Source organism: Canis lupus, chromosome 6 (assembly GCF_011100685.1).
Source record: "Canis lupus familiaris isolate Mischka breed German Shepherd chromosome 6, alternate assembly UU_Cfam_GSD_1.0, whole genome shotgun sequence".
NCBI lineage: Eukaryota > Metazoa > Chordata > Mammalia > Carnivora > Canidae > Canis > Canis lupus.
In genome coordinates, this window is record NC_049227.1 from 49,485,279 (window position 1) to 49,503,685 (window position 18,407).

The following is an 18,407-nucleotide window of genomic DNA, read 5'->3' on the forward strand; positions in this document are numbered from 1 at the left end:
TACCGGTTCTTGGCATCTGCTTGCACTTCATTGCCTGCATTTCTGCCAACACAGATTTGGGCGAGATGGAGTGCAGCTTCCAGTGGCTGGCTGAGGAACCTGTCTGCTACCCACTTCATTCAGCAGCAGGGGACCTGTCATGTTCCTTCACACTGTGTCCTTTTGACGGACTTGATAGAAACTCTTCTTAATGGAGATACTAAAGATTAAAGACCAATTCTGAGACTGAATCATTCTAAGAGAGAAAAAATTATCCAAGTCAAGTGACACTATCTCTAACATAAGTTCTGCTAAAGACAAGACAGCTCCTCTGCAAAAGAAAACAGACACACTGTTCAAGGGTTAAAAGCAGCAGAGAGATAATTGCTAATTAATCCTTTCATGTTTTCATGAACCAAATATTTAACTTACCAACTATCCTAAGTCGTATTTTTATTAGAGAAATATTGTATAATGGCTGTGCATGTACTCTAAGCATTTTATTATATAACAATATTATGTAATTGCAGTGGAAATAATGATACAATCTATCTCACCAAGTTGTGGAGAGGATAAAATGAGATAAAAGTATATAGTGCTCATAATGGTACGCCTGGGTGGCTCAGCGGTTGAGCATCTGCCTTCAGCTCAGGGCGTGATCCAGAGTCCCAGGATCGAGTTCCACACTGGGCTCCCTGCATGAAGCCTGCTTCTCCCTCTGCCTGTGTCTTTGCCTCTCTCTGTGTGTCTTTCATGAATAAATAAATAAAATATTTTTAAAAAATAAAGGGCTCATACACCATATTCATGGTGCCTTATAATTGCTCAATAAATGGTTATTATTATTACTGCTGTTATGGAAACTGTTCATGTAAAGCTTTGTTTCATAGTCCAGCTAGAAACATCTATTAATGAAGACACTAGGGGCTAAATAGTAACTCTGAGCTTGAGTAGGATCTGGAAAAAAAGAGAAATTTTTGATCCAGAGGTATTTATAAGGTTTCAAAGCACCCCTAAGACTCAGGTTTTCTGTAATTTCCATAATTCCTTAAGTTTTTGAAGAGATATGCACTTTCAAGAAGTTAGGCTTTCACATTAAATTAAAGAATCTGAATCCTGGCTTCACAATTTAGTCTCTCTACATTTTCGTTTTCTCCCATGCAAAATGGAACTAATAATTCTCCCTACCCTCAGGGCCGTGGTAAGGATTACTGAAGACTGGAAGACCAGACCGTATGTGTAAATGCTTCAGGCAGTGCAGGGAATTTAGCAAGTGTTAAACAGATCTTAAATCACTACCATCCTCATTACCACCATTATGTCTCATTGCCTGAGATTATCTTTGATTTTCTATTCTCTTTGGTGTATAAGGAAGTTCTGATTTCAATTATTCTGTAACTGAGCATTCCAAAATATGAGGTCATTACTAACCTTCCTGTCTATAAACTGGGGGGATATCTGAGAACACAGTGGCTGCAAGGAAAATAATCACACATTAGTAGGCTAAAGAAAAGGAGGAGAACCCAGCAGGATACGAAGCTGCCTCACTCATCCCTCAGGAACCCCAAGGTCAGGCTTGTCCTCTTTGCTTTTCTCTGTCAGTGCCCTTGGTTTCCTTTGCTTCCTCAGCAAGGGTCCAGTCTCAAGTAGAATGACTTGTAAGCACATCTGTCGAGGGGGTGGGGAGCTGTCTCTAAATTCACATTCTTTTGTTTGTTTTTCTTAAAGATTTTATTTATTTATTTGACAGAGGGAGAGAGAAAGCACAAGCAGGGGGAATGGCAGAAGAAGAGGGAGAAGCAGGCTCCCCAATGAGCAGAGAGCCCGACATGGGGCGATCCCAGGACCTCAAGATTATGGGATCATGACCTGAGTTGAAGGCAGACGCTTAACTTACTGAGCCACCCAAGCACCCTCTAAATTCACATTCTTGAGAGACAATCTTGGTATCTTAGACAGATTCCCATACTAATACTTGATTTTGTTCCACTTGCCTCTCTTGGTTATCTCTCTTCCCACAGCTCTTAATTTCCAATTTCTGATTAAAAAAAAACAAAAGAACCTGTTTCCTAATTATGCTAGTGGACTCTTAAGTCAAGTTGGTTTAAACATATTCTCAAGAATTTGAATCTTGAGTAGAGGTGCCTGGGACAATGGGCTCCTGAGCTCCTGATCTCAAGTCCTCAGAATTGTCCTGGTTTTCTCACCTCTGTGAAGCTTGCTTTGGAGAGGTACCTCCAAATCTCTGAGCGACTCCAGCAGTTCTCCTTTTTAAAGATGGTCTCTGTCTCTTAAGCACTTTTCTGTTTTTTAGAACTAAAAGGCCTTCCAAAATAAAAAATAAAAAAATAAAAATAAAAGGCCTTCCAGCGCTGAGTTTTCTCTGGGGAATTTAATCAGCTATGATCAGTTAGGGACTTAGACAAGCCAAATTAAGCTAGAGGAGATGGCAGGTATAACAGGCAACTTGATATATCCATCACAGGGAAAAATGGGTTATAACAAAGGAGTACATTTGTATCTATATCTACCATAGCCCTAGCAGGATATAAAATACCTCATTTAACTGAATTCTATTTAAGTCCATAGGCATTCACTGAATAAGAATTCAGGGGATGTTTAAGTGGGCAAAGCTAAGTCTTTGCTTTCAAGTAATGTCCAGTTGAGGAGAAGGATATGTGTACACATATAATTGTAATATAAGGCAAGGTATCCTGACTACTATGCTAGATGAAATAAGCACACAGAGAAAAGAACAATTAATTTAGACTATGGGATTAGCCAAATGGATCAGCCTGCTAAGAGATTCAAATATCATGTTGTAAGCTACAGACATGAAGCAGAGAAGGATTCCTTTTCAGGAGCTATGGCTTTTTCACATCTTAAGCAATATAAGAAAGCAGAGTCCCCTGGCTTATAGGCACTTGGGAGATTTTACTGCTTTCCCACTCTCAACCTCACTGAGGCACGGGTCTAAGTAAAGGTGTATAGTGTCAGAACTTCTTTCTCCCCAGCAAAGTGTTTCTCTCCTCCCAAACCCTAATCCTGGGTTGGAAGGAAGTGTTACAATCCATGGCCCTACTTCTCCACCAAGGCTGTTTTCCATGCTTGAATTACTTCAACAAGGAGAAAATCTGAATTTATGGTCCCCACACTTTTGAAGTGGAGGTAAGTACATCATTTTTCTCAGATCTTAAATCTGATATTTCAGCACAAATTCTAGCCACAATGGAGTCCCTCAACCAAATTGAGTATCCACTGTGTTAAGGATGAGTCCTGGATACCAGTGTAACCTCTGCCTCCTTACCTTCTAGTCTACCCTGGCCCTGCAGGACTGCGGTTCTACCCCATATATAGCCCTTCTTACCTGAGAACTGATTTTCCTAATTCTTAACAGTCATCTCTCTGGCTGATGATTCTGAAGCCTGGGTCATGTATTCTAAGTCCTAGTCCAATAAGCAATTCTTTTGGAACACAAACTGATATTTTCCATACTTTAGAGCAGGGGATGAAAAACTATTTTCTATCAAGGGCCAGACAGTAAATATCCTAGGCTTAGAGGGTCTCTCTCTGTCCCAAGTATTCAGTCTGCCATTTTAACACTAAAGCAGCCACAGATAATACTTGAACAAATGGGTAGAGCTATGTTCTAATAAAATTTTTACAGAAGGAAGCAGTGATTTGGCCTCTGGGTGTAATTGGCAGACCCCCTTCTCTTGAGCATTACCTATGCATTCAGGATTCCTTAATACCGTGATCCATCTATTGGAGAGATAGCTCAACTCAATCTTTCTCAATCCCCCCCCTTTTTTGCAAAAGTTTAGGATAACTCTCCACATAGTGACAACACACAAGATGTCCATACACCTTACGTCAGTTCCTGGGCCACTCCAGAGCCATAATTAATATTTGTATGTGCCCCATCCTTCCCCCTAGAGTTAAAGTGAAAAAAAGAGAAACCAGAAATGGAATGGTATATCTATATATACATATAGCAGTTAAAAATAACAACTGAAAATAACTCAAAAAGCCTTTAAAAAAAAGTAACTGATCCTTAATTATGGAATAATAGGAAGGGAGAAAAGTTATGAGACAATAATCTGTTATATCCTGCATGGAGCAGATACCTTGGTCAAAAGTAAAGAAAAGTGGTGTTGCCTGGGTGGCTTAGTTGGTTAAGTGTCTGCCTTTGGCTCAGGTCATGATCCTGGGGTCCTGGGATGGAGCCCCACATTAAGCCCCACATCGAGCCCTGCATTGGGCTCCCTGCTCAGCAAGGAGCCTGCTTTTCCCTTTCCTTCTGTCTGCTGCTCCCCCTGCTTGTGCTTGCATTCACTTGCTCTCTCTCTTTCTCTCTCTATCAAATAAATAAATAAAATCTTTAAAAAGAAAAAAGGGAAAAAAGTAAGAAAATTGGTTGGGGGTATCCCTGGGTGCCTCAGCGGTGTAGTGCCTGCCTTCGGCCCAGGGCGTCATCCTGGAGACCGGAGATCGAGTCCCACGTTGGGGTCCTTGGATGGAGCCTGCTTCTCCCTCTGCCTGTGTCTCTGCCTCTCTCTCTTTGTGTCTCATGAATAAATAAATAAAATCTTTTTTTAAAAAAAGAAAGAAAATTGGTTGGGTTACTCCCTAGAAAGTGACAAGAAAACTGAGGCTCATAAAAATTAAATGAGAATTCCACATAGATATGTCATGGAATTACTCATTATGCTCACCTTGAAGCAAGGGAAGGCGATGGATTGCAATATCCTAGACTGGAAATCTGAATATACTTTCTGAGTAGGGTTGTTAAATAGAGTGATTTGTAAAAATATAGTGGGCTTAATAGGATTTTGTAAGTGATTTAAAAATATATAAAATAATAGTAACAATTGCCATTTAGTTAACTGTCAATTAAATGCCAAGGTGGTAGAGATTTTTCTGATTTAGCCATCCAACATCCATTCTCCTTTCTCCCAATAATACTTCCTATTCTTTCCTCTGGGAGATCATGCTTCTTGTGCTTTTGGTCCTTATGCTTTGAATGCTGCTGAAATTGTCCCTGATTCAAGAAGTGGGTATGTGAACTAGATCTGAATGATCAGAACATTGAATTTCCCTGGTCTTAAAAATGTTTCAGAGATGGAAACATGTGAATGTTATTTAATCAAAATGAGGCCAAGACTTTTTTTAGGTGTTTCTGAGAAGAGTTGCTTTTCTTTTTTTTTTCTGTTAGAGTGGAAACCTACAAGATGTAAATATGGAGTTGGTAGGAATCAGCATTAAGAACTTCTTCCATGATAAAGCAAATATCAAGAAAGGTAAGCAAGAGAAATGCAAGAAGATCACGTCCTGAGGATACAGTTGAACAGTAATATTTTAGTAATAAAACAAAATAAAAATAAAATAATTTCTAAAATTCTAACCAGTTTTCTTTTTTCCTCTCTCTATTCCTCCCTTTATCCTACCTTCCCTCTCTCCTCCCTCCTTTCCTCCCTTTTACTTTATGCCTGCAACTGAGAGTGCTAATACAATCTATTTTATGTTAGCCAGTACATATACATTTTTTTAATCCACAAAACAATCTTTTGGATGGAAATAATTATTCTCATTTTCAGATCAGTCAACTGAGTAATTGCATAGTATGCCCATGGTCATGCGCCTAATATGCCTCAAAGTGATGATTCAACCTCAGGTCAGTTTGACTCCAAAGCAGGTGGTCCTCACTGCACTTTGTTCTCAGGGGACAGGGCTCCTAACGGACCAAACCTTGAGGTTTCAACACCTCACACGTGCTTATAATTTAGGGGCCATAACTATGTTAGACGTATAATATGATAACACATTTGCTCTGGACTGTGATGGGAAAATAAATGATTTACTTTTGAAAATGTAGTGAATCCTTGACCAGGTCACAGGTGCATTTTATTTCATTTTATTTTATTTTATTTTATTTTATTTTATTTTATTTTATTTAAGATCTTATTTATTTATATGAGAGAGAGAAAGAGGCAGAGAACACGAGTAGGAGGAGTGCAGAGGGAGAAGCAGAATCCCTGGTGAGCAAGAATCCCGATGTGGGGCTTGATCTCAGGATCCTAGGATCATGACCTGAGCTGAAGGTAGATGCGTTAACTGACTGAGCCACCCAGGCACCCCCACAGGTGTCTTTTAGAATGTTCATGAAATGATTGTTACAGACAAGCCATTTATAAAAAGTATTTCTTTAAAGTGAATGGCACTTTGTTCTTGTAGTCTAATGTCAGGTGTATGTCCAAGACAAAACTAAAAAAGTTGAACTCATACAAAACAGAGAGTAGAATGGTGGTTGCCAAGGGCTAGAGGAAATGGAGAGATGTTGGCCCAAGGGTACAGACTTCCAGTTATAAAATGAACGAGTTCTGGGGATCATTTGTACATAATGGTGATTATAGTCTGTGAAACCACATTGTATAGTTTGATTTGCTAATTAAGTAGATCCTAAGCAATTACCTACAAAGGTAACTATGTGAGGTGATAGATGTGTTAATTATCTTGATTACCATAACAATTTCACAATGCATATTACATGAAGTCATCACATTGTATACCTTAAAGAAATCATGTTGTACAAACCCAAATATATACAGTTTTTATTTATCAATGATACTTCAGTAAAGCTGGGACTTATCTCAGTTATTTACTGCTCTGAGATGACAATTTAGACATTTCAGTCTTTGCAATTCAAAAACACTAGGAGACTTTTGATTTGTTTGAAATAGATTCCAGTGACCTATCCTAATATATTATGGTAAAAGGAGTAAAGGGAAATTTCTCTGATATCCAAACTCATTTGAAAAATTTCCCTATTGCCTCAGCCTACTCTTTCTCCTCTAAGTAGATATAAAGACAGAAAGTGTGTACAGAATATAACATTATTTAAATGAAAATCATATCAGTGCTCTGAAGTAATCATACATTAATAGTTCAAGATTATTGACTTCCATGTTGTTACAACTTACATAAGCCATGTGGCTACATTAAAGTTAATAGAAAATTTGAGATCCCTTCTCAAATACATTGTATTTTAAAACAACATATTTTTATAATGAAAACTGTCTTGATATATTTCCTTATTCAGTACTATACAGTAATAATCTTTGATTGTTTCCTGACAAAATAGTATTTAACTTTAATTACAGTTGTGGGCATGTATTACAAGCTGCTCATTTGGAGAGGTAATTTATGTAGCAAATTTGTGTGTGGGTGTGCATGTGTGTGTGTGTGTGTGTGAGAAGGAGAAGGAAAGAGAAAGAGCACAAAAGAGGCAAAAGTGAATCATATTCTATTAAAATAATCTATAAATATTTAAATCTAAAAGTCAGTAGTTCCTTAGTTGAGGAACTTAGGAGAGGATGCGGTACAAATAATAATAGTGCTATTATGAGCATCCTCATTTTACTGATGAGAGACTGAGGAACAGAGAAGTTTGTTTAGTATTGCATGCCAGACTCTTTTTAAGATTTATTTATTCATTTTAGTATAAGAGATAGTGATCAAGGGATGGAGCAAAGGGAGAAGGAGAGAGAGAATCCTTAAGCAGACTCCCCACTGAGTGCAGAGCCCAACATGGGACTCAACACAGGGTTGAATCCCATGACCCTGAGGTCATGACCTGAGCCAAAATCAAGAGTCAGGTACTTAACTGACTGAGCCACCCAGACGCTTCTTGCATCTCAGACTCTTATTTTGTTTGGAAAGAGTGGTTCCCTATGAAGTTTCACACGTTGGGGAAAGTGTTACATTGCCAGCTTTCAGGATGAGTTCACTTCAGGCAGATACTGGGAACATAAGATGCCCTATTAATTTAAGAAGCCCTTTATACCGTATTTTTTGTTCTGGGCATCCCAGTACCATTACTTCATTGCTAAACTTAGTGCCTGGTATGCTCTAAATGTCTAAACATCTCTCAATGTCTGTTGTAGGATGAAAATGAGTATAAAAGTTTTTGTCTTGGACATACACCTGACATTAGGCTACAAGTGAAAAGTGCCATTCACTTTAAAGAAATACTTTTTATAAATGGCTTGTCTATAACAATCATTCATGAATATTCTAAAAGGCACCTGTGGGGGCACCTGGGTGGCTCAAGTCAGTCAAAGCATCTACTTTCAGCTCAGGTCATGATTCTAGGATCCTGAGATCAAGCCCTACATGGGGATTCTTGCTCACCAGGGATTTTGCTTCTCCCTCTGCCCTCCCCGTACTCATGCTCTCTGCCTCTTTCTCTCTCATTCTCTCAGACAAATAAATAAGATCTTAAAATAAAATAAATAAAATAAAATAAAATAAAATAAAATAAAATAAAAGGCACCTGTGAGATCACACAGTATTTGTCTTTCATCAAATACTTAGCATCATGTCCTCCAGGCTTATCCATGTTGTTGCAAATGGCAGACTTTCCTTCTTTTTCTATGGCTGAATAATATTTATATATATATTGTATAGGTAATATATGCATGTTTGTGTGTATATATATATGTTATATATTATATTTTTATTATCCATTTATCTGTTGATGGACACTGAGGTTGTTTCCATAGCTTGGCTATTGTGAATAATGCTGCAGTGAATGTGAGAGTGCAGATATCTCTTTGAGAGACTGATTTCCTTTCCTTTGGATACAAGCCCAGAACTGGAATTGTGGATCAATTGGTTGTTCTATTTTTAATTTTTTGAGGAAGATCCCATTTTCCATAGTGGCTGCACCAATTTACATTCCCATGAACAGTGTACAAAGGCTCCCTTTTCTCCGCATTCTCACCAACACCTATCTCTTGTCCTTTTGATAATAGTTATCCTAACACCTGTGAGGTGCTATCTCATTGTGGTTTTGACTTGTTTTGCCTTGATGAGTAGTGATATTGAGCACCTCTTCATATACCTGTTAGTCATTTGTATGTCTTCTTTGGGAAAATGTCTATTCAGGTCCTTTGCTCATTTTTTTTGCTATATTGAGTTGTATGAGTTCCTTCAATATTTAGGTTATTAACCCCTTATTAGATATGTGGTTTGCAAATTTTCCCCCATTTTCATAGGCGATTGCCTTTTAATTTTTTTATTGTTTCCTTGCTTTACAGAAGATTTTTAGTTTGATGTAGTCCCAACTGTTTATTTTTGCCTTTGTTGTTATGCTTTCTTTGTCATGTCAAAAAAAAAAAAATTGTCCAGACCAATGCCAACAAACTTTTTCCCCTGTGTTTTCTTCTAGTTTTCCCTATGTTTTATGGTTTCAGGTGTTACATGTAAGTTTTTAATCCATATTGAGTTGATTATTGTATAAGGTCCAATTTCATTCTTTTGTTAAAATATATATTTCTCTTAGTGCCCATATAACGCTGAATGAAGCCATGTGGTGTAATGGTTAAAGAACAAGAACACTGATGTCAGACAACTGTGGGTTCAGATTCGGATTCTAGGTGAGGTTCTTAGATTAAATGCATTATTGTATGTAAAATACTTAGCATGGATGCTGACACTTGGTAAGCACATGCATATGTATAATAATGTTAGATTTACAAAATACAAATCTTCATAGAAAAGCTTTCAGTGATAAAGGAAATATCAAAAATTAAAAGCAACTATATATCCTTGAGCTTTCTTTACTAGTAACATATAAAAAAACATAAAAATCAAATTCTTTTTTAAAAAAGATTTTATTTATTTGAGAGAAAGAGAGAGCGAGCACAAGCAGGGTGAGGCAGCGAGAGAAGCAGACTTCCTGCTGAGCAGGGAGCCCTACCTGGGGCTCGCTCTCAGGACCCTGAGATCATGACCTGAGCCAAAGGCAGCCACTTAACTGACTGAGCCACCCAGGCACCCTAAAAATCAAATTCTTAATATAGCTCTATAAACTAAGAGTTAAATCACTTGGGCATATAAAAAAGACTAGATAAACAACAGGGAGATGCTATACTAATAGAGAATAGTTCTTTTATTATTATGTAACTATTTTAACTATATTTAACTGTATTGTCCAACATCTTATTAGTTCAAATGCAATGTGAAATACTATACTGTGTGTTGCTCTACACTTTATTTGGTTAGTTATAGAATTTGCAGTTATTTGTTACTTTTTATAGTTTTTTACATACTTGATAGTGAGCTAAACACCTTAGTTTTGCTTCAGTTACACAATTATAAGATCTTTTTCATCACACAATTATTCTTTTAAAATGAATGTGGAAGTACAAATGTGCAGAGTGTAGACAGCTGTCCAAACAAAAGAACTCTATGTATCAGGACAGGTGCTGTAATTTTCCCCCAAATCCTTAACACAAGTGCTGGGTTTATAAAAAAAATTTGGAGGAGAAAGACTTAAACAAAAAAGAAATAAGAGAGAGAGTAGTAAAAGCAACATATTTCAATTTATTCCATGCACAAGAATAAAAAAATAATCCATGAAAACTTTAAAGAAAAGTATAGCGGATTGTCTGCTGCTTTGGAGGTATTTTGATATCACATAATAATCCCAGTTTGGAATACTTATTATAGCTAGCTAACCCAAGGCACTGGGTCAAAGTGTTACTAAGAATCACGTCACACTTAATAAACCTGAAGAATCAACTTAATTTACAAATTACTAGACTATGAGTTATTTCAGGGCAAGATCCAACTTATTCATCATGGTTTTCCCAGTACCTCACACAAACCAGGTAAGGATTAAATGAAGGAGCACAGACAACTGAAGACCTACACCTACTGGAAGAAAAGCCATACTGTGTTCAAATGGCACTCTCCCATAGGCTTAAATCAATAGCCAGGTGATCAAGAGCTGTGGTTCTCAGTCAGGGGAGATATTACCCCCAGGAGATGATTGCCACCATCTAGAGTAATTTTTTGGCTATCACAACTGTGGGGATGATGTTATCTGGAGGCTAGAGGCTAAGGGTGCTGCAAGCATCCTACAGGACACAGGACACCCTCCAGCCCCGCCCCTCCCCCGAACAAAGAATTATCTGGCCCACAATGTCAATAGTGGTAAGGTTAAGAAGCCCTGATGTAAAAGTTAACTGAATATTTACAACAGCATCAGTCATTCAGAGCAGATGCTACTAAACCCTACCTTGTTTAATTAAAATGTCTCATTATAGAATTTGCGACTCATTTTCCAAAAAGGGAAAGCTGCTAAAATGGATAGAAATGTGGAAGTAGAATGAAAAGCCTCTCATTTTCTCTTAGCTAATAGACAATTTTTCATACAGCTTTGTGTTTATCACTACATGTGATCTTTCGGAACTGGGGATGATGGTGAGTGACAGGGGTATGCTTCCACATGAGCTGTTGCTTTTCTCCTAGAAAATATATTGACTTTTATTAGTGAGACATTTAGAGAGGTCACATATGGAAGAAAGGCTAGAGTGGTGCTCCATATTGGCATAAGAATACTGAAATAGAAAAAGTAAAGACAATAATGATAAGATAGTCAAGATCTTTTGGGTGCTTTCAATCTGGCAGGCACCATACTAAGCATTTTACATGTGTTTTTGTTTTACTGGCAAGATCTACTAATTTCAGAAATTGAGAGTTCCAGAGAGAATACTATTTTCTTTTATAAAAAATATTGTTTTATAATTTCCCCTTGACCTGTTCCTTTCCTCCCCTACACTGAGACCTTCTGGAGGATAGGGTCTCTTGCCTTATTCATCATTGTGAACCAAAGGACCTGGCATTTTACCACAAAATAGGGCATTCATTACAAATTTGTTACATAAATAAGAGTACCCCTGCTCAATAAGACATAAATCCAGAGAAACTATCTGAAACACTCCAAAATCTGAGAAGAGAGGTTGTCACAAGCCTAGTCTGTGAGCTCCTCCATAAGTAGGATATCTCATTTATCTTTGCATTCACAGTGAATTCACAGTTACAGGAGAAGAGTCTAGCATATAATAGGCACTTAGAATATTTTGAATTGAATTAATCTGGAGACTATAACCATTTTCAGAAGTTCTTCCAAAACAGGGAAATGTGATCCACTCCTTTACTCGGATCTTGACTCAGCAAATACAGTTACTACTGTTTTTCACATGTACTTGTTTACTGCTCTTGTGTGGTTCCTGCTTTTTACATGTTCAGCTCTGATGATAACAATTAATGGCACTCAGACAAGGTCAAAGGGAGGAAGTATTTCACTTGGACAGTTTCTTTACCCAGCTATATATTTGTCAGTGTGAGGAGCAGAATATTTATATAAGTAAAGGCAAATATTCTTTTCTGAGTCTAACCCAGTGCTCTCCAGCTGCCCAATTAGATTGTTGCCTTATGTGGGGAGCCATCATGTGGTGCTGTGGTGGATACTGTGGGAAAGGGAGGAAGAAAAGAAGTAGAAACAAGTTGAATGTGCTGAGGCAGAAACTATAGGTCTATTTTGAGCATATCCCACCTGATGTTTTATCAACAAAGACAAGAACAACATGTCTTCTGTTTCTTAGGCACTCAAAAAGTTTTCACTAAGCTTCAAAAATCAAGCACATGGGGGATCCCTGGGTGGCTTAGCTGTTGAGCGTCTGCCTTCGGCCCAGGGCGTGATCCTGGAGTCCCGGGATTGAGTCCCATGTCGGGCTCCCTGCATGGAGCCTGCTTCTCCCTCTGCCTGTGTCTCTGCCTCTCTCTCTGTGTGTCTCTCAGTCTCTCATGAATAAATAAATAAAATCTTTAAAAAAAATCAAGTACATTGGCATAATAACTATAAAGTATTTGTTTGCTGTTCTTTTGTTTTAGAAAAGATGTTTTTTCATTCTCTTCATGAACTAATGTTTATGAAATGCTCTCATATACATGCTTTCTGTCATCGCCTGCACTGAGAAAATTATATAGAGAAGTTTCTGCCCTCTGAGTTTCTGTATTGCATGGAATAAGAGAGAATAGAAAAGAAGGTCACACTCCTTTCCTTTAAAATGTCATGACCCAAAATAATATATAAATAAATGTTTACTGTAATCAGGCAAAATTGGCAGTAGTATAGATATCGGCAAACTGAATGGAGAATCTATGCCCTCAGACCATGGATGGGTAAGTAAACATAGATATAATGCCTTCCAACTTCCCTCAACACAACTTCTGCATTTTGTTGGTTCTGAGATGAGAAAATGAGATTATCTCTTGGATAATCTCTGATCACTTTCTGTCTCCAACAGCAGATCCCTTTGCAGCCTACTACTGAAGGAATGGAAAGACCTCACAGTGGGCCACCAGAGGGCTACGACACATGCAAAGAACTTGCAACCCTCCTTGTTTCCTTATTTTTCCTGATTCCATTGGCAGAATTTTTTTCCTTGCCCAAAGCAGAGCTGCAAATGAAAGCAGCTGCCCAAAGTGGAGGAAGTTCAAAGACCAGAGAAGAAAGAGAAAGGAGGTGGGGGTCAAATGAGGAAAACAACTGAGGACAGCAAGAAGACTCTTGGCAACTCTGCCTTGTACAAAAGTCTAAAACAGAAAACATACGGGGGACAGATGGACTGGTGGCAGCCGTGGGCAAAGTGATGCACCCATAGGCTTTCAAGTGACAACTAAGTATTGTATTTTACAGATTCAAAAATTTTTAATGCTCCCAGGGCAAGAAATATTTCAAAGTATCTTCCTCTGAGCTTTTGGTGGCCACTTTTCTGGTTCCTGTCATACACTCATTCATGTTTCTGAATCATGCTACAGATGAAAACCTATCTAAAATTTTTGTATGAATTTCTCCTTTTGACTTAGGGGTTATCGAGAAAATAGAAGTATGTTTATTTCCAATCTGACTTCAAAGGGCCCACTTAGAGGAATTAGTGTATATCTGCATTTTTTATATATGTTTTATGTATATCTGTATATTTTTTAACTACAAGTTTTAGTGCTTCATTAGATATTAATATTTAATCTTGAAATTATTATAAAAGGATTATAGTTAAAATGTTCCAATTAGTTGCTTTCTTTTGAAGAACTTAAAAGAAATAAAATAAATACAACTTATGAGACCTTACAGAATATATTTCAAAAACAGATTTAAAGAATATATAAATATCCTACTATATTTTAGGATTTTTAGAAAACTTTTATGCAAATTAATTTTACATAGTTTTGATTCAATGTTAATAATATGAATTCTAGCCTGTTGGAATTCCAAAAGATTGGAAAATTCCATGGACTGCAGATTCTGGAAGGAAATTTGAATATATTCACAATTTCAAGCATCTACATTTTTAGCACAAACATTTTCTATTGCCTCTTTAAAAAATATATTTACAAAGCAGCAAGGGTAACTGTGAAATAGGACCTGCAAATGCTTGATCTCTGTAGAAATTTCAGGAACGCAACTACAGAACAGTAAACACTTTCTACAGACTGACTGCCAAATCTACAAGTCTCTTCTTTCAGTCAACACTTTCCCACCATCGTGAGAACCATTTCTCATTAACAACCAAATTGTTTTCAGATGCAGTGCTATAAGGGGTTTCCCTAGAAACCATTTGGTAAAAGACTGTGGCTTTCTTCCATAGAATCTCAAGCAGTGAAAAGGCAGATTTTCTGGCATAAATCAAACCCAATTTCTAGGGTTCACTAAACCCTTTCTCCTCAAAATAATGTTTTGTGACTTGATCTTAGCAGTTAATAGTACATGCAGGAGAGGTGGTGTGAACCAGTTCTGAATGAATTTTATTCCATTTCTTTTGTCATTCAATTGAAACCATTTCCAGGGCTTGTTATACCTTGATGAAGGTTTAACTGTACAACGGATGGACAAAATGGTACATTTTATTGTATAGCAAAATCTGTACATTTTTTCCTACTAAGTTGCCCAGGTGAATTAATCTTTTTTATTGAAAGGATAATACCATTTGTTCTGATTTCAGAGTTGTTCTTGCTTGTATATTTACTTTTTAAAAAAGAAGTTGGGCAACACAGAAGTTTTTGTACTAAAAATATAGATACTTCATCTGGCCAATATATACAAATATATATCAATAATGTTTAGGAAGTTATGACTCATAAGAAATACACTGAAAAGAGGCATTTGTATTAATAATTATGTCTCAAGTATGGACTTGGCAGGATATCTTAAATGGAAATCTAAAATTATTACTGGGATGGAATCATGATTTTCCATAACTCCATACCTTTTGCACACATTGTTCTTTTTGCCAGCAATATACATCTGCCTCCCAGAAAAATCTTATTCCTTTCTCAGTCTCTACTCAACTATCTCCTCATTCATTCATTCACTCATTCATTCAATAATTTTTTCACTGAGCACCTACTATATGCTAGATGCTGCGCAGAGAACATGGAGCCGATGGGTGAATCCGAATGGACTGATTCTTCCCTAACTTTAGACAGAGTTACCATCAGCCATTTAACAAGTATCTAAGAACACTCACTAAGAACTAGTTCTAGACACTTGCCACTTGCCATATTGCAATCGTTCATTTGTGAATCTACTTTACCTATTTGGCTATGAGCTTTTTGAGGAAAGAGCTTTTACATATTTTTGTATTCCCAATACCTAGCACAATTTCTGGAACACAGCAGGAAAAAAGTAAATTTTTGTTGAATAAATGACTAGAGTTAACTAAAATATTCTAGCTAATAAAACAAGCTTTCTTCTACTTTAAAACTATCAATATATAACATAGGTTTACAAAAGTATCAGTCCTGATTTGCTAAAAAATTCAGCCAAGTATTTTAAAGAAGTGAAAGGTGGAAATCAGAAAAATGTACAAGCTGCTCTAAGAAGTTTGGCAGCTAGAGATGTGGCCATGTTACCTGGCAAGTCTTTCCCAACATTGAATTATAGGATGATCCACCTAAATTCAAAAAATACTTCAAATTAGAATTTTTCTTCTTAATTATATGACACAAGTCTTGTGGCAATTTGGTCTGAAGATATTTGAATTTAAAAATTCAAACCTTTGTTTCCAAAGGCATTTCACTCAGAGTAAATCCTCCAAATCCCTACTTTAACATATAAGACCTTTTAAGATCTGTCACGCTGCCCCCTCCTTTCCAACTTTACCTCAAACCACTCCCCCTTTTCCAAGTGCTCTTACCAGACTAATTTCTTGCTATTCCTTGATATCCAAGTAATTTTGCCTCAGGACCTTGGCACTTGCTTCTCCCTCTGCCTGGACAGCTCTTCCTCACATACCTTGAAAGTTCACTTTCTCCTTCCTATAGGTCTTTGCTCAAATGTCACCTTTTCAGAGAGGTCTTCTTTGACACCAAATCTTAAACAGCAGGCCTGTCCTCTCCACTCTGAAGCACTTCTAATCCCCTTATACCCTACTTTAATTTCTTCATAATATTTGCCACCATGTAACATAATATCTATTACTTTTTTTCTTTTGGTCTGTCTTTCCTAGTAAAATGTAAACTCTGCAAAGCTAGGTATTTTGACTATATTCTTGGTGATTAGAAAGAAGTGTGCCTTACACATAGAAGGCACCCTATAAATATTTATTGGGTGAATGGATTTGATGAAACTATCAAAAACTGTATCTGTAGCATTAACTCTACTGTGTAGAGTACAATAACTTATACTGTGCTAATAACTAGGGACTACAAATATGGTAACCCCCTGAATTTGTGGATTCAGAATTGACTAATTGGATCTTATATGTAGCCTGAATAGAAAGTATGGGTGTGGCTCTGAGATGAGGTAAACCAATGGAATTTAATTCAGCTGGTGAGGCATGAACAGCAATGCCTATAGACAGCAAGAATCCAATTATTGGAATCCAATAATCTGGTATTGGGTTAGTATGATCTCATAATAATTTATGGAGCACAAAATCTGAAGCCTATAGTAGGAAAGCTAGCCTAGGCTCCAGTAATCTGATAATACTGATGGTAGTGAAATGCTCTCTGACCTGCTGGGAATGAGATTGCTGGTGGAGAACTTCCAATTACACTTGCCAAATCAATGGAACACAGACATGCATTAAATTAAGACTCAAATGGGCATAGGGTTACATAGCTAGAAAGAGGCACAGCTAAATTTTAAACAGATCTTTCTGCTCCCAGGACTGCTGCTCAGGCATTTAAACAAAAGTTATATGGCAACCCAGGTGGCTCAGCGGTTTAGCGCCGCCTTCGGCCCAGGGTGTGATCCTGGAGGCCAGGGATCAAGTCCCGCATTGGGCTCCCTGCATGGAGCCTGTTTCTCCTCCTGCCTGTGTCTCTGCCTCTCTCTCAGTCTGTGTCTCTCATGAATAAATAAATAAAATCTTTAAAAATAAATAAATAAATAAATAAATAAATAAATAAATAAATAAATGTTAGAATATAAATTTTATTCACAGAAATCCATTTTCTAATAGTAGTTATGTCCATGTCATTCTCTGTATTCCAGATTCTGTGAGGGTAAAGACTAGTCTTCATTTATCTTTGTATTGTTGTATTAGTAAACAATACTTGTATTGTTTAATTAGTAAAATTATTATTATTATTATTTATTCTCAGGAGAGAATAAACTTTTGATAAACGTGGTTAAGTTAAATAAAATTAAATGAGACTTGCATATTCCTACTTGTTACCTTACACTTACTAAATGTTTTTGCTTACCTCATGGAATGTCCTTCTTTAAATTCTATTCAACTGTCAAACTCCAACTTAAATTCTAGAGTCTTTACTTGAGGCCTTGGAGACATTTTCTGAACTCTACCTCAGCATTTTATCTTTTCATGTATTTAATTATTATTCTCAAAGGTGTCACTAGCTCATTTGTACCCTCCACCCTTACGCTTACAGCAGACAGCCAACCAACATTGGTTACCCAAAATCCAGAAGAAAAAGTCTGTCAATAAATCTGTTCTCTTAATCAACAATTCAAAACAGGAATGAACATTCAAAACAGGAAAAGAATTCTAAACTTCCTAACAGCAGGCAGACATTACTACAGTCTGGGTGTTGCTATATAGTGTACAAAAGAATTCCTTTTGTTCTTTATGAGGAACTTAGCTTTACCACATCTGAAGACTGTCAGTATATTGATAAAGTTTTTTTTTAAAAAGAAGTCATTTCCTTATGAAAAGACATTCTCAATATTTTCTAAAAGAGAAAAATATTTATAGTTTGTGTCAATGTTATTAAAAATAGAATACTTGCAATAAAAACTAATAAAAGCCCAATTACTGTTGAGCTACATTGCAACAAATCTAGTTGTGAAAGTCAAATTTATAGCCTCATTATTTCTAAGTGATCAACTGGAGGAAACAGATGAGACAACAAACATATGAGAACTATACCATTTACTAAATATAAAAGTAAGAACAATACTTACCATTTTGAACCTAGACTTTTGCTTACATGTTTTTGTTTTGTAATCATTAAGATTCTGTATCACAAAAAGGTTAGATTTTTTTCCTCAACCCAAATCTTTAGTAAATCCATTTTTTTCCTCTGGGTCTGGGGAAACTTAGTTTTGGCAGCAT

At 36.8% G+C, this 18,407-nt stretch overlaps 2 long non-coding RNA genes across 4 annotated transcripts in view; one reads left to right on the forward strand and one right to left on the reverse strand.

Moving 5' to 3' along the window:
* LOC102153396 overlaps positions 1-18,407 on the reverse strand; it is a 153,004-nt gene that overhangs the window by 95,540 nt on the left and 39,057 nt on the right. The gene's annotated exons all lie outside the window — the stretch shown is intronic.
* LOC111096368 lies at positions 1,417-13,745 on the forward strand. The gene is made up of 4 exons (XR_005361143.1): positions 1,417-1,548; positions 5,195-5,279; positions 9,323-9,416; positions 13,137-13,745. It is a non-coding gene; the product is annotated as an uncharacterized LOC111096368 (long non-coding RNA).